Source organism: Apis cerana, linkage group LG9 (assembly GCF_029169275.1).
Source record: "Apis cerana isolate GH-2021 linkage group LG9, AcerK_1.0, whole genome shotgun sequence".
Taxonomy (NCBI): Eukaryota; Metazoa; Arthropoda; class Insecta; order Hymenoptera; family Apidae; genus Apis; species Apis cerana.
Genome location: NC_083860.1, coordinates 1,059,268 through 1,074,671, shown reverse-complemented (window position 1 = coordinate 1,074,671; position 15,404 = coordinate 1,059,268). Strand labels below are relative to the sequence as shown.

The 15,404-nt window shown below is 23.1% G+C and overlaps 1 long non-coding RNA gene across 2 annotated transcripts in view; it reads left to right on the top strand.

The window, feature by feature from the left end:
• Window positions 1-12,243, top strand: part of LOC114578067 (uncharacterized) — a 45,998-nt gene extending 33,755 nt beyond the window's left edge. The window contains exons 2-8 of one of the 2 annotated variants that reach the window (XR_009831229.1): window positions 5,605-5,884; window positions 5,946-6,292; window positions 6,380-7,996; window positions 8,669-9,160; window positions 9,343-9,559; window positions 9,637-11,487; window positions 11,592-12,243. This is a non-coding gene — a long non-coding RNA (uncharacterized LOC114578067). Of the gene's footprint in view, window positions 1-5,604; window positions 5,885-5,945; window positions 6,293-6,379; window positions 7,997-8,668; window positions 9,266-9,342; window positions 9,560-9,636; window positions 11,488-11,591 lie in introns of both variants that reach the window. The other variant, XR_009831228.1, reaches the window with a different exon arrangement.
• The last annotated feature ends 3,161 nt before the right edge of the window (window positions 12,244-15,404 follow it).

Genomic DNA, 15,404 nt, shown 5'->3' with positions numbered 1-15,404 from the left:
ATTTAACAAAAATTATTATACGAAAAAGTTTAAAAAGAAATTATGTTTTGTTAAACTTGTCATAAAAAAGTTGGATTTGTAAAACAATATTAAAAAATAAATTTTTAAATGAAAAAATACTTTTACTGAAAAGAAATTTAATTTAGATAATTTTAATGGATATTTATTTTATTATAATGATAAAATATATTGTAAATGAAAAAATTGTTATATCAAGAATCAATAATTAATTAAATATCATAAATTTCAATAGAATTCAATAGAATTATCTTATAAATTAAGAAAGAATGGAAAGATATAAAAAAGTATCTTGAAATCAAAATTAAAATTTAAAATGTAATGAAATATAATAATTAAATATTTCAAAATAATAATATAAATTATAAACCATCAAATTAAAGATTGATGTAAGAAACAAAAAATCAGCGCTATCAAATTTGAATATTACTGAAAATTATATATATTTATAAATATAGTTTATACAAATAATCATCAATTTTCTTTTTGAAAAAAAAGGTGGATTAAAAAATATTTCAAATAATTGAATATTTCAATATATTAATGATTCAAAATGAAATTTTTTAATAATAATAGCCAATATTATATTCCATGTTGATATCATATAAAACAACAATATCAATTTAATACAGTATATCTAATAAGAGCATAATTATTATATCTTTATAATTATAAATTTTAATAAAATAATTTTAACAAATAATTATTTATATATATATATATAACAAATAAATAATATATATGTGTATATTTACTTAATTCTATGATATTTTTTAATAGATATTCTAAATCATTATTATTGTCCAAAATTGCTTTACAATATGAATCCATTGAATTAATTTAATTACATAATTAATGATTTTCATCTATCGACTCTTATTTATCGACAATTGTTCAATATTCCATACATTTTCCTCGAAATTTTATCTTCATGTAATTTCAAATATTTTCTATTGTATTCTCGTCTGGTGATTGCAATCCAATATTTTTATGTATTCTTACTATTGCATATTGAGTTTAGAATTATTATTATTCTATACTAATTAGTTTCGATTTTCTCTTCTAAATTTATTTATTGATATAGAAGAACTGTCTGTATTAGAATAAATGTTTTTTATTATCACTTCTACGTTTTATCATAAATATGCATAAAATGATAAATCTAAGAAAAACTCTAAATATACACTTTTAATGGATGCTTAATTCTTTTTTGAAGAAATCTATTGGTTAGTGATAATCAGATAGTGTGAATTAAAGATTATAGCTATTTAAGAAGATAATATTAATGCAATTATCGATATTTGAGATTAATCAAGCTTTTCATTTTTCAATATGATTCTTGATAAAAATAGTTTTCTGATAATGTTATGCAAAATTTAATGTTATTGTCAATTAATCATGTTCCAATATTTTTATAATTATGTATATTTTATAAGATTTATAACTGACTTTATAGAATTAATTTAATTAATATAGATATAATTTGTATATGGATGATTAGCAATGTTTTTCACTAATTTATACAATTGTATATGTATTACTTTTTCATATCAATCGATTTATTTCTTTTTCTTCTGAATTCTAGTATTTGGCTTAATTTTTTTATTTAATAGCTCTTTATTCTATTTTTGTATATTGATATTGAATTTTTTTGTTTGTTTTATGATATTTTTTTCCAAATTTACAATATTTATGTTATTTTTTGATACAACCACAAAATTATATTTCTTATATGTATATTAAAATGATGAAAAAATAATTTATTGTGTAGTATGAAATTTATCTAAATATATTCAAAATTCAGTTCAGTTGTTTTTTTTTGTTCTTTATCATGATTTTCATTGCTTAGTTTCATACATAACATATGTATCTTATGATAAATATAATACAAATTGATTTTTTAAGACTTTTAATGCGATGCTAAGAACACATTCTTACTATCAGTAAAATTTGTGTAAATTTAATATAATATACGATTTAATACATTATTTTCTGAAAATTGAATAAATTAGCTCCTATTTGATTAATATGAAAATATCTTTCACTTAAATATGATTTAAATAAAAAATAATAGCTGTGATATTGTTTAATTTTATATAGCATATGACATATTCTACCAAAATATTGGCTCATCAATGAAAAAAACATGTGTTTTTTTTCTGTTTTATTGATTAGTCGATGAATTTATTCAATCGTTAAATATTATTCTAAAAATTCAAATTTTTAGAATACTAATTATTTTTCTTTTGTTTCAAATTTTGTTCCAAAAAAACTGATTTCAAATTTTTTAAAACAGTTTTTCGACTTAGTAACAGCAAAATCGATATGTAAAAAATTACTTTGTTTGAAAATTCGTCTAGTTTTTGCTGAAATAAAATTATTTCAACAAATTTTCATTATATTGAAAAATATTTCTGCATTATATGTATTATTGTAACTATTCTTTTTTCTTGTAAAATTTTAACAATTATAAAATTATACAGAGATATTTATTGAACAATCATTTCTTTTGCTACTTCGTTAAGATTGAGATTGAAAGACTTGATTGATTTACAGAACTGTTGAGATATTCTGCGATTATATTATCTTTATGATCATATATCAGAATATCATTAGATTTAAGAATAGAAGTTATAATATCATTTTAGAACTATAAGTTATAAATATTTCAATTTTGTCTTATTTTAATTATTTTTGTCTACTTGCTGTTTTCCTTTTTTTTATAAGAGAAATATATTTTGATCTTTTCAGTTTTTTTTTTTGTAATTTTTCATATGAATATTTATTCTTAATATAAAGATAAATTTTGTATATACTTTTGAATTTATAATTTTATATTTTATACACGATTTTTTGTAATTCACTATATAATTTGCTTAATTTTGTTAATTTTCTAAGATTCTTTTTTTTTTTTTTTGCTATTTTTTTATTCACAAATAATGAGTAATTTATTGCATATTTTTTTGTTTTGATTACATTTGAATAATTGATGTAGCATGTTGTAATATCTTTGAACTATATTTATAAAATATTAATTAGAAATAGTATTAGTTTTTAAAATTTTTTAATAAATATTTATGCAAAATACATAAAAATTTGTAATGTAAATGGAATTTTAAATATCTATCGCCTCTTTTAATTTAATTAACGTTCAGTTGCAATTGCAGTTGCATTTTTTTATACTTCGTATATCCAAAACTTATGAAAGTTGAAAATAATCCATAAAAGTATTTAAATTGTTTAAATTTAACATCATCATAAAATATTTTTGAACATATGCAAAATTAATTTTTCATAGAAAATGAAAACAAAGATTTAAGATATTTTTATATTGATGAATTTCAAATAAGCGTTGATGAATATACATCAGAATATAATTAGCTAAACAATAACTGGTATTTGCAAAATTTATTAAATTTATTCGCAAATACCAAATTGGACCAAATTTCCAATAAATATGGATAAAATAAAAAAGTCAAAAAAGCAATAAAAATTTTATTTTTTATGCTATTCAAATGTCTTATATGTTTATAACTTAATATTGACTGAGGATTATATATATATAACTTGCTTTAAAACAAAGCAAATATTTGGATCATTAAATAAATATAGTAACATTGTAGTAATGTAATAATATTTACTTAAGATTTTCTATCATTTACTATTTAAATATTAATTATTCATAAGAAATTTGTTTTTATTTGTATTTAATATTTATTATAAATATTTATTTATTTGTATGTTTACAATTCATTATCTTCATTGTCCAATTTATATCATTCTAATTATATCATTATAATGAAATATTTATTTTTTAATATTTATTATCTTCAATTTATATTCTTCTAAATTCATTTGTATTTTATAAAAACCAATTCATTTTTGTATTGTATGATAATGATTATTTTTCTGCTTCTATCAATATTTGATATAAGTTTTTTGTTCTAATTCTTTTTTTATAATCATTAATGAAATAATTATTATATAAGTTTTTGTAAGATCTCTTTTAGCTTAGAATGAATGTAATAAATATAAATAATAAAAATAGTAGTACAAAATGCTATTTTATTTTGTATAAATTAATTTCTGATAAATTAATATTTATTTAATATTTTATTAACTTCTATATTTTGCAGCACATTCAAGTAAATCGTCAGTTTTGCTAAAAGTTTAATTCATTTGTTATTATTTATTTATTTTATTATATTTTTTATATTTAATATTATATTTTATATTTAATAAATTTATTATGTTAATTTATTAATAAATATTTTTTATTTTTTTATTCATCTTCAAATTGTATTTTGTGACATTTTCAGTCATATATACAAAGTAAAAAATGTTTATAAGAACAGCTTCGAAATATTTATCATACACAATATTCATAATTAAAAAAGTTTTTAACAAAAGTTAAGCACTTAAAACTACTTCGTAATGCATCATAAAATACATTATTAAATTATATAATTTTAGAATTACTTACAGATAAAAAATTTGCTGATCACGCTCTTATTAAATATATTGTCTTATTAAATATATTAAATATATTTATTTATTAAATCTACTTTATTTTTTAAAATTTTAATACCTTACATTTATATTCTATAAATTTATATATATTATATCTTTTTTTTCTAATTAATAAGAAACACAAAAGAATTAAAAATTGTTTTCTATTTTATAAAAAAAAATTTAGAAATAATATAACTAAAATCAAAAAATATTGACCATTTTGAAATATAGAATTAAAATCTTGTAAAAAAAAAAAAAATGACAGAAAAATTATATGAATATACAAATAATAGTTTTAATTTACTATAAATATATTTTTTGTTTCTTTTTTTTATATTTAATTATAAATTAATCTATATATTTCTATATCATAATTTATATCATAATGATCTAAAATATAATCATTATTTTTTACAAGATATAGTAAGCAATATGTTATTTATTATTATATTATTATTATTATATTATTTATTAAAACATTATTATTTTATTTTCTTTTACTACTATAATAGTATGTACCATTTTCTCTCAAAATCTTTTAATATTTTGACTTTTCCATTTATTTATCAATCTATAATAATTTTTTTTTTTTTTAAACTTCATTTTCTTCTATTCCGTTCTTTGACATTACAAAAGTAATCAAAGATTCATTTCATCATATTTGAAATTTATTAATTATTCTTTATTAATAATATAACATTAATTGAATTATACTTTAAAATTATAATATATTATATATATATTTGAAAATATTTCAATAATGTACATAAGAAAAGAAAATAAATGATGGAAATAGATTGTTCAGATGCTGAACAGATGATATCCTGACATAAACAGATGGTTTAGGATGATATTACAAAAACGTCATTTCTACAAGAAAAATTTGATAATCGTTTGCACATTTAGAAACAATTCGGCATGACTGGAGTGTCAATAGATTTTAGATCTGAGATGATATTTCTAGTCATGCCAGTCTCAATTAGTATCATTCCTACCCGAAAGAAATTACTGCAATATATGCTTCTTGGAAAACAACAGACTTGTGAGTGGCGTAATTCCTCGGACTCATTCTAGAGAGTTTTTTTGGATCAGAATACCACTCAATCAGAAGATTGGTCTACAGTGTTACTAGACACTTGTTTACTTCATTGAAGACCTGCAAGTTTATGAGTTAAACATGAGTGAGTTCATGAGTGAGAACTTTAAAGGATACCGGGATTAGGGAGAACTCTTAAAAACGTGCGAGAACTTTAAGAAAAGTAGAATTACAAAAACAACAAGAACTATAAAAAACAACAAGAATCTTCAGAACTTGAACTTTGAATATCATATGCATTTTGCCTTTGATCGTCTGGTAAATCGAACTTGTCAGCAATAAACTTCATAATAATTATTTTTATTACTCTATTCCATAGTTCCAGGAACGGATATGGCTAATTTTGGTCTTTCAAATCGGATTTAAACGGAGTGATTTATGAATTTATAACTTGTGAAATGTAAAATTTGTAAAAATCTGTTGCTATTATTACAATATAAGAACTTTAAGAACAACTTTGAGAGCTTGCTACCATATTCAAGTACATCACACTGTCTGACACCTGCCAGACACTTTATCTGCAAGGATGCTTACTTTCTGCCAAACTGCAGATCAATGTATTCTGGGACGCAACAATTATGTTCACGCAACAATTATGTTCACGCAACAATACAAAGGATATACCAGCTGGGTGACATCGTCTTGTCCATTTTAATCTATGCTTATGTAAGTCTTCTTTACTAAGATAGTATGAAAACCGCATTGAAATCTCTCATTAAAGAACGCGCCTCATATAAATCTGCATTATTTTAGGTCATATTTCGAAACTTACGATCGAACTTTGATGTCTCTGCGTTTAAAATTCAATTAAACAAAATAATCTTAATCTTTGAAGCCTTTAATGAAGTTTAAAGGGCCATAGAACAGGTAGAAGATACAGAATTTGGAGCAGTTCGAAATGATATCGCAGTACGAGATGAATTTGAAAACTCATACTGCAAAATCGTGAGTGCTGCCTAGGAGTTTATAATAGTCCAATGACAAGGACCTGATTCTGTTCGGGCTGTATCTGTCATACTTACATTTACAACTTCAAATAATAGTTCTGATATACATTCTAGAATAAAATTATCAATAATAAAATTACCAATCTTTGAAGGAAATTATAATTTTTGGATAAAGTTTAGAAACATATTTGAATCATTAATATATAATAATGACGCATTGACAAATATTGAAAATTTTCACTATTTGAATTTATTTTTCACTGCGACGAAAGTTATAGTAGTTTCTCAGCATGTAGTTTCTGAAGATAACTACATGATTGCATAAATGGTATTCAAAAACAAATTTGAAGACAAAACTCTTGAAACAAAATCACGTACATACATCTTTGGAACATATTTGTATTAAATAAGGAATCATTTTATGGAGTGAGACGTTTACTAGACAAGACGAACAATAATCTATCTTGGCATTACAAGCTTCAGAAGAGCCTGTAAATTCCTGTAAATCATTATTTATTTGATAACAACTAAATTAGATACAGTAACAAAAGAAGAATGGAATTCAATCGATTTTAACTCTAATTAGATTAAATTATCAAATTTAACATAATTTCTGAAAATCTAATGTAGATATTTAGAGAGAGAATAACGGCAAAAAAAAACCATTACTACCAAATCTTCTAAGTCACAGCTTATAAACGCAAGTATTCGAACCCGAAGGAATAGGTACTCACATGCCTCACAAATTCCTTGCTCTTTGAGCAATAAATCATACAATCTCCCACAATGCTTCTGAATTTAAAGCATTGTCTCTAAGCACGAATCATGCATATACAAAAAATAGACGTATGTTTTAATTATCTGAATACTAGGTATAGAAACAAAGAATGTACGCGCGGTTCTTGCAAAAAATACAAACATTCTTTTGCATGTTAGAGATAGCAATAATAGTAGAGTACAAATTGCAACATTAATTGCATCTCCGACAATAACAAACAAGAAAACAAAGAATGAGACACAAAAACCTACAGCCTTATCATATTTTTGCAATCATCGAAACAGTAATTTTGTCTACGGCAATAGTGATAAGCATTATTAGATTCAAGTTCTTAGTCAAATTTTATAATTAGTGCAATGGTAAAGAAACTTGACTTATTTTGTATCGAATCAGACATATGCATTGTGGGAATTGAAGATTCCACATGTAAAGTATAATATAGCATATGTTTAGAAATAGCGTTGAAATATAGTTTTTTATGTCTCTTTTTACCAAACATAATTGAAAATATACTAAAACCATCTTTCTAATTAAACGAGAAATTAATGTCATCTGGACTAAAATTCGTAGATTCGCACTTTAATAAATCCGATAGAATATACATGATAATCGACGCAGGATTATTCTGAGATCTCCAATGTATTGGTAAGCATTCATTGAGTTCTAATAATCCTATTTTATAAAATTTTACAAAAAACCCAATTAAAATAGATTATCGCAAGCAAACTTCTAACTTCTTGTTCCACCGTATAGTAGACAACAAGATTCACAGTCATTATTTACAAATGAATAACTCTATAAGCAGATCAAACAATTTTGGAATATAGAAAATAACATATCTAAACCCAAATTTATTTGTAAATGACTCAGTTAAAGAACATTTCATACAGAACACTAACAGTGCTTTATTGTAAAAATTCCATTTAAAAAAATAATAATTATTAACTAACAGTACGACAGGATTTATTTTCAATAATAATTAGATTTTGTAAATATAAATATATCTTGTCGATTGATATCGAAAAAATATATCGATAAATATTTGTCAATGAAGAGGATTCTCGTTTTTAATTTTGAAGATTATATAAAACAGAATCACTTAAGATTTACATTGTAACTTGTGGAACTGCATCGATATCTTTTTTAGCGACTCAAGTTCTACGATAGTTGGGCGAAAATCACAGCAATAGCTTTCCTAACAATAGCCAAATCATTATTCGGGATTTTCATATCAATGACTTGCTAACAGGAACAGACTTTCTAATATATGCGCAAACTCTTAAAGACGAATTGACTACAATTTTAGACGTATTCCAGGTTTCATACTTCTAAAATGGGTCACTAATAACATTAAATCATTGGATTATGAAGATCGGAAGTAAGCATCGAAATCAAATTGGAAAAGAAAACAAAAACATTAGGACTTTTTTAGAATGCGCATCAAGATAAATTATATCATTTTTTTCAATAGACTTCATGTAACGAAATACATCATCCTCTCCGATATATCACAGATTCGACCCATTAGGTTTATTAAGACCAGTTGTTATTCTACACTCGAATTGTTGCTGCAACAATTATGGCAACTAAAAATTTCTTAGAACGAATCTCTTCCTCAGGATATTTATACTTTATGGATAAATTTTCAGATTGAATTAATACTTAATTAATAATTTGAATTGCAATCTCCAGATGAGCTACAACAGATTACAGAATAATCGAATTACATGGATTTTGTGATGCCTCGGAAAGAGCATATGGTGCCTATATTTACATGTACCTACGGTCACAACATGACAATGGACAATAGTATGTACACTTCCTATGTGCCAAATCAAGAATGACATCATTAAGGAAAACTACTTTATTATATTTGGAACTTTGCACTTGCTATTTGCATAACTTATAGAAAACGTATATACAGTTGAATTGCAATTTAAATCAAGAATTTTGCTGGACTGATTTTATGATTGTAATATTTTAAATTACAGCATTACCGTGGAAAACCGTCATAAATGGAACTACAGAAATACAATAATTATGATGTACTATCTGTTCAAAATCCAGCCGATATAGTTTCTTCAGATTTTCTTTCATGGCAATATTGATGGAATGGACCAGTATGGTTATTATAAGATGCAATGGTCACAAACATATTTCTATATGGGAGAGTTGACGGAGAAAAGACAATGCATTCACATCTTTTCGGTAATCGAAGATAAGGAAATGGAATTTTTTTCAAAACTTTCATCTTATAGCTCACTACTTCATGTGATTATTTACAGTTTTCAATTCATTAAAAACTTGCGAAGGAGATTGCATAAGAAGAATCTACTCACGAATGATTCTTCATTTGACTCATTTACTGTACATATACGAACTTTTATATATGGGACGCTCTGATCAAAATATCACAATAAATGCACTTCAGAATAAAAATTCAAAACATAAGGAACAATCTAATTCCAAAATTCCAAAGAACAATGTATCGCACTCCACTTTTAGATGTTTCTTAGAAATAGGCGATAAATTAAGCAATACCTCGATTAAATTTGAACACAAACATCCCATTATCATTCATTCAGACTATAAGTTAACCAGATTACTTATTACACTTATAGTTATTACATGCGAATCATTAAATTGTAGTTTTTTCATTGCGCAAACTATTTTGGATACCATCTACTAGAAGAATAGTAAAGAATATTGGATGTTTAAGATGCTTTCGAGTAAAATTCAAGGTAATAACACAAATAATGAGTAATTTACTTATTTACTCCTGCACTATTTCTTTAAGTATCTGCGGGGTGGATTATGTAGGTTTGTATTCAGTTAAGCACAGAAGATGTACTAAGATCAATACTAAGAGTTATATCTGTTTATTCGTATATTTCGCAAAAAAAGAGATTTATATTAAATTAGATTAAATTAGATACATTGATTTTATAAATGTATTCCTAAACTTTTTAAGGAGATTTATTGCACGTCGAAACCATGTTTTATTCGGATAAACGATATCTATTCGGATAATAAAACTAACTTTATTGGAGTACGAAATGAATTACTTGAATTTAAAAGACTCATTTGATACAAAGAAAGAAATTCAGAAATAATAATTTCTTTTAAATAAGGAAATACAATGGCACATAATCCTCGTACACCTTATTTTGAGAATTTGTAAGAGAATTCTATTAAATCACCAAAAACTCATTTGAAGCGAATAATCGGGAACGCGATATTGACATGAATTATATATTGTCTTATAAGTAGAGACAGTTCTTAATTCCCACTCTGTAAGCCCCTTATCATCCGATTTCGACATAATTCTCCTAATCTTACTTTCTGGTTGGTGATTCTCTCCGCCCTCCTTGCACTTGATCTGCAAAATATAACAATGAATAGATCGAACAGATTCCAGATCATTCAAAGGAGTGCACAACAATTTTGGTAAAATGAATATCTGCACTAACTACAATGCAACAAATGATGTGCAACATTAGCTAACAAATTCGGACCCGGTATGATGGTTACCAAGGATGATCTCTCGTCACTATAATGGCGACTAAGACGAATTCTGGAACTGTATCTTGGAAAAGACAAAATCGCTAGGATAGTAACAATCAGAACAGTTGAAGGAATAATTAAAAGACCGATGACCAAAGTCTGTATTTTACCTATGCACGAAGATGCAACTCCATCTACTATTCCAGGATGCACAAATAAAAAAAAATCACCAAAAGCTAACTCAATAGGCTCATGATATTTGTTAATATAATCAATATAAACTACTTTTTTTTTACTACTTAAATTATAAACTACTTTATTTAATTTTAGAATTATGAGTTGTAATTTATAATGTATTGTAAGAATTGATTTCGCGCATTTATTATCGGATTGTCAATATTGTATGTATGATTAAACGCAATGCATTCAAAGTGGGCGGCATATTCAGACACTGAATAAATGATGTCCAGAACAGATTGTTTAAGATGATACTACAAGAACAATGTCGTTTTTGAGAGAAAAATTTGATAACCGTTTGCTTTGCACATTTAAAAACAATTTGGCATGGCTGGAGTGTCAATATGATCTTGGAATTTGAAACAAAATTTTTAGCTATGTCAGTTTCAATAGCAGTTAGTATCATCCTATCTGAAAAAAATTACTGCGAATATGTGTAAAAGAGATTTCTTCGGGAAAACGGACTTATGAATAACATAGCCTCTCGGACTCATTTTAGGAAACTTTCTTTGGATCGGGATATCATTCAATCAGAAGTTGATCCGTTATTGTATACAACACTTGTGTGTCTCATTGAAGACCCGAAAATTCATGAATTAAACATGATGGCAAGTTCAGAGGATACCAGGCTTGAAGAGAACTCTTAAAAACGTGCGAGAACTTCAAAAAAGGCAAAATTATAAAAAGAATAAAAACTATCAAAAACAACAAGAACTTTCAGAACTCTTTAAACTTCGATAGTATGGAATGTCATTAACATATGGACTTTGTGTTTGATCGTTTGGTGAATCGAATTTGTAAACAGCGAATTTCGTAAGAATTATTTTTATTACTATATTTCATAGCTGCAAAACGAGATGGAACTAACAGACACTATATAATTATTTCAATTATTTTTATTATTAATGAATTGATTCAAAATTTATTTTATCATATTTAATATTCAAAAGATTTTCAAGATAATGAAATTTGATTTTTCATATAAAAAAAAATTTACTTTTTTTTAAATAAGTTTTCAAAGTCTCCTTCAATTTTTTTTATGTAACATTATAATTTTTTTTGTCTATCAGCATGTTTATATCAAGACGAATTCATCAATATTATCGATATAAATAAGCGATATAAAAACAATTTCTTTTTATCTAATGAAAAAAGTTAGTAATAAAAACGTTCAAATAAAAAGTAATTTTATACAAACTAATTGATTATGCGATATCTTTATAATATTATAATGGACTATTTAATTTAATATTCGTAAACTTTTCTATTTTATAATTAATAACTATTTTATAATTACAAATGTTTTGATATTCTTCTACTGCATTCAGAGAGCGCAAGATGTGAATAATTTTATTTTTTAAATAACATTCATGTCATCGATAATTGAAAAATAAGGTATTGAAGAAAAATTTAAAATGCTTTTAATTTATGGCAAATGTAAGTATAATTTTACAATTGAAAAAATTAAGATAATTCTTTTTAACATTTTTGTTTTCAATAAAATTTAAGAGTCTAAACGGAATTTAATTGCAAATTTTAATAATTAATCATATATATTACATATATAGATTATACATACATAGATTACATATATAGATAAATATTATGATATATAATATCTTAATATTTTTTTATTGCAAATTGTTTACACATTATGTCAGCGATAAAATTCCTGTGCATGACGAATGATTGATGATGAAATATATAATACATATTAGAATGTCATGATAAATAGTCAAAGAAATGCAATATTAAATAGATCAATTTTTGATCTATTAAAAACAGAATTAAGCAAGAGTATTTAAAAAGAAAAATAAATCTAAGATATGTAATAAAATATTAATACAAATGATCAAACAAACAAAAAACTTATATTGTTAGTCTTCTAATTAATATAATAAAAATTTAATATAATAAAAATTATTATCAAATTCTTTAATTCAAATCTTTAAATTTTAAAACATGAAAAAAACATGAAAATCTAAAAATATGAAAAACGTTGAAAATTACGAGTGTTACTAATTTTTTAAACAAATTTTTTTAAAATAGAGAAAAAATGTTTATATTGTTGTATTTTATTATAATGTTTATATATCGAACGATTTTCATATAAAAATTATTTGTTCCATTAATAAAATTAGTTCAACAAGCTAGCCTTGAACAAGTGAAACTATACCATCAAAAAATAAATGAATCAATTAAAGAAACTATTTCATGAATCAATAAAAATCAATCCGCAAATTAATTCAATAATAAACAAAAATTCATGATCGAAATTATTTTATTTTGTCATTTTGATTGTTTATCATTTATTTCTCTATTAAGAATTTTCATAATCGTATTATCTTTTGTCATTTATATTTTGGCATTATAATCATTGAAAATCAATACATTTTTTGAATACACATTGTTTGTGGATGAATCAACGTTTACAAATCATGGACAAATAAATATACACGATATTCACTATAATTGTCGAAAATCCTCATCGATTACAAATAAGTGAATTATAAAACAAAATTTGATGTGGAAAAAAGTCGAAAAAAAGATTAAATCTTTCTTTATTGAAGATGTTTGAAGTAATAATAATTTTTTTGAAGAATTCATTATTGAAACTATTAATTGATGTATTAAATATTTATATAATGTATTATATATATTTTTATAGAAAACAAATAAAATAATGGAACCTGATCAAAAAATTTGTTTTACGATTTCAAGATTTTAAATATATTTCTTATGCTACATATCTTTTAAATGTCATCATAAGAATTTGTTATAAGATATAATATTTTTTATATAAGCATTAAGAATCTTATTAATCTTTATTGATATATGTATGTTTTATTTAATTTGCATTGTATTAGAATTTAAATATATAATTTCAATGACTATGATTGTGACTGTGATATAGTCTGTATCAATAGTTAAATTCATTAATTTATACAATTTATATAATGCAATATCAAGAGGAGCAGATTGGTAATCATGAATATATTTATTTTTGACATATTATATTCTATAAATTTCGAAAAACAACAATTATTGCAAACAATATTTACACCATTTATGCTTTATCGATTTGTACATACAGAAAATTGTTCGATCAATTTCGAAAAGAAAATTTTGACAGAATAATTGACAGAATTTATAATTTGATGAACGACACAAAGTTTAATAATACAAGAAATATAAATCTTAAATATTTCAAAATTAAATATTCATTGATATTTAAAAAAAATGGTTATAATATAACTAGATTTATGAATGCCATTTATTTATAGTGGAAAAGATTTTTTTTTAAAACCTATAATAAATGAAAAATAATTTTTATCTGACAATCTGAAGTTCCAAAAGAAACAAAAGAAAAGAAATCCATACAAAATTCTTTACATCCCTACAAAATTCTTTTCTCTATTTAGTGGAATTTATTAAGGTATTTCAAGTTATTGCCGACTAATAATAAAAATGAAACAATTAATGATGATTTGTATTATATTTAAATTGAACAATTAAAAGAAAATACGTCCAAGATTCTTAAATTATGATAATAAATTATGATAATATATCATGATAATATAAAACTTCATATAATATAAAGAAAATTAAGTGAATTCAAATATTTTACCAAATCTATATTTTCCAGACATTATTTTATTTGATTATTTTTATTCTTATTTGATTTGAATATTTTTTAGTGTCAAAAAATTTAATGTAAAATATAAATTACATAAAAAATCTCGAAAGATTTATTAATGAAAAAGAATAAAAATTTTATAATGACATAATGTGTCGAAAAAATAAAAAGAGATTATGGAATGATTATATTTTTTCATAATATTTGAAAATATTCAAATACAGTGAAATCTTTAATATCTAAAGACCTATTATCTAAATATTTTATTACAAAATATTTCATAATCCAAAAGTTCTATTATTCGAAATTATATTTTTTTATTTTACTATTATATTATTTTATTTTTAAATTATTATGATAAACAAGAAGAAAATTACGATGAAAGTAATAATAAAGGTATATCTTTATATTTTGAAACATGTATGGCATTAGAAAAAGGATTGAGATGATTTGAACAATAAATAGAATATAACATAACTTAATATAAAAAAATTTTTATGATTTAGCAAGAAAGATAATAAATGGCATCTAAGTATTAAAATGTAAAAATATAAATATTTATATTGTATCTTATTCTTTGCATAAATTATCATTGCATTATTCTTTTTAAAATATATTTTTTGAAGTACATATAATAATAATGAAAACAAGTGTTTTATTATAATAAATTTCTTT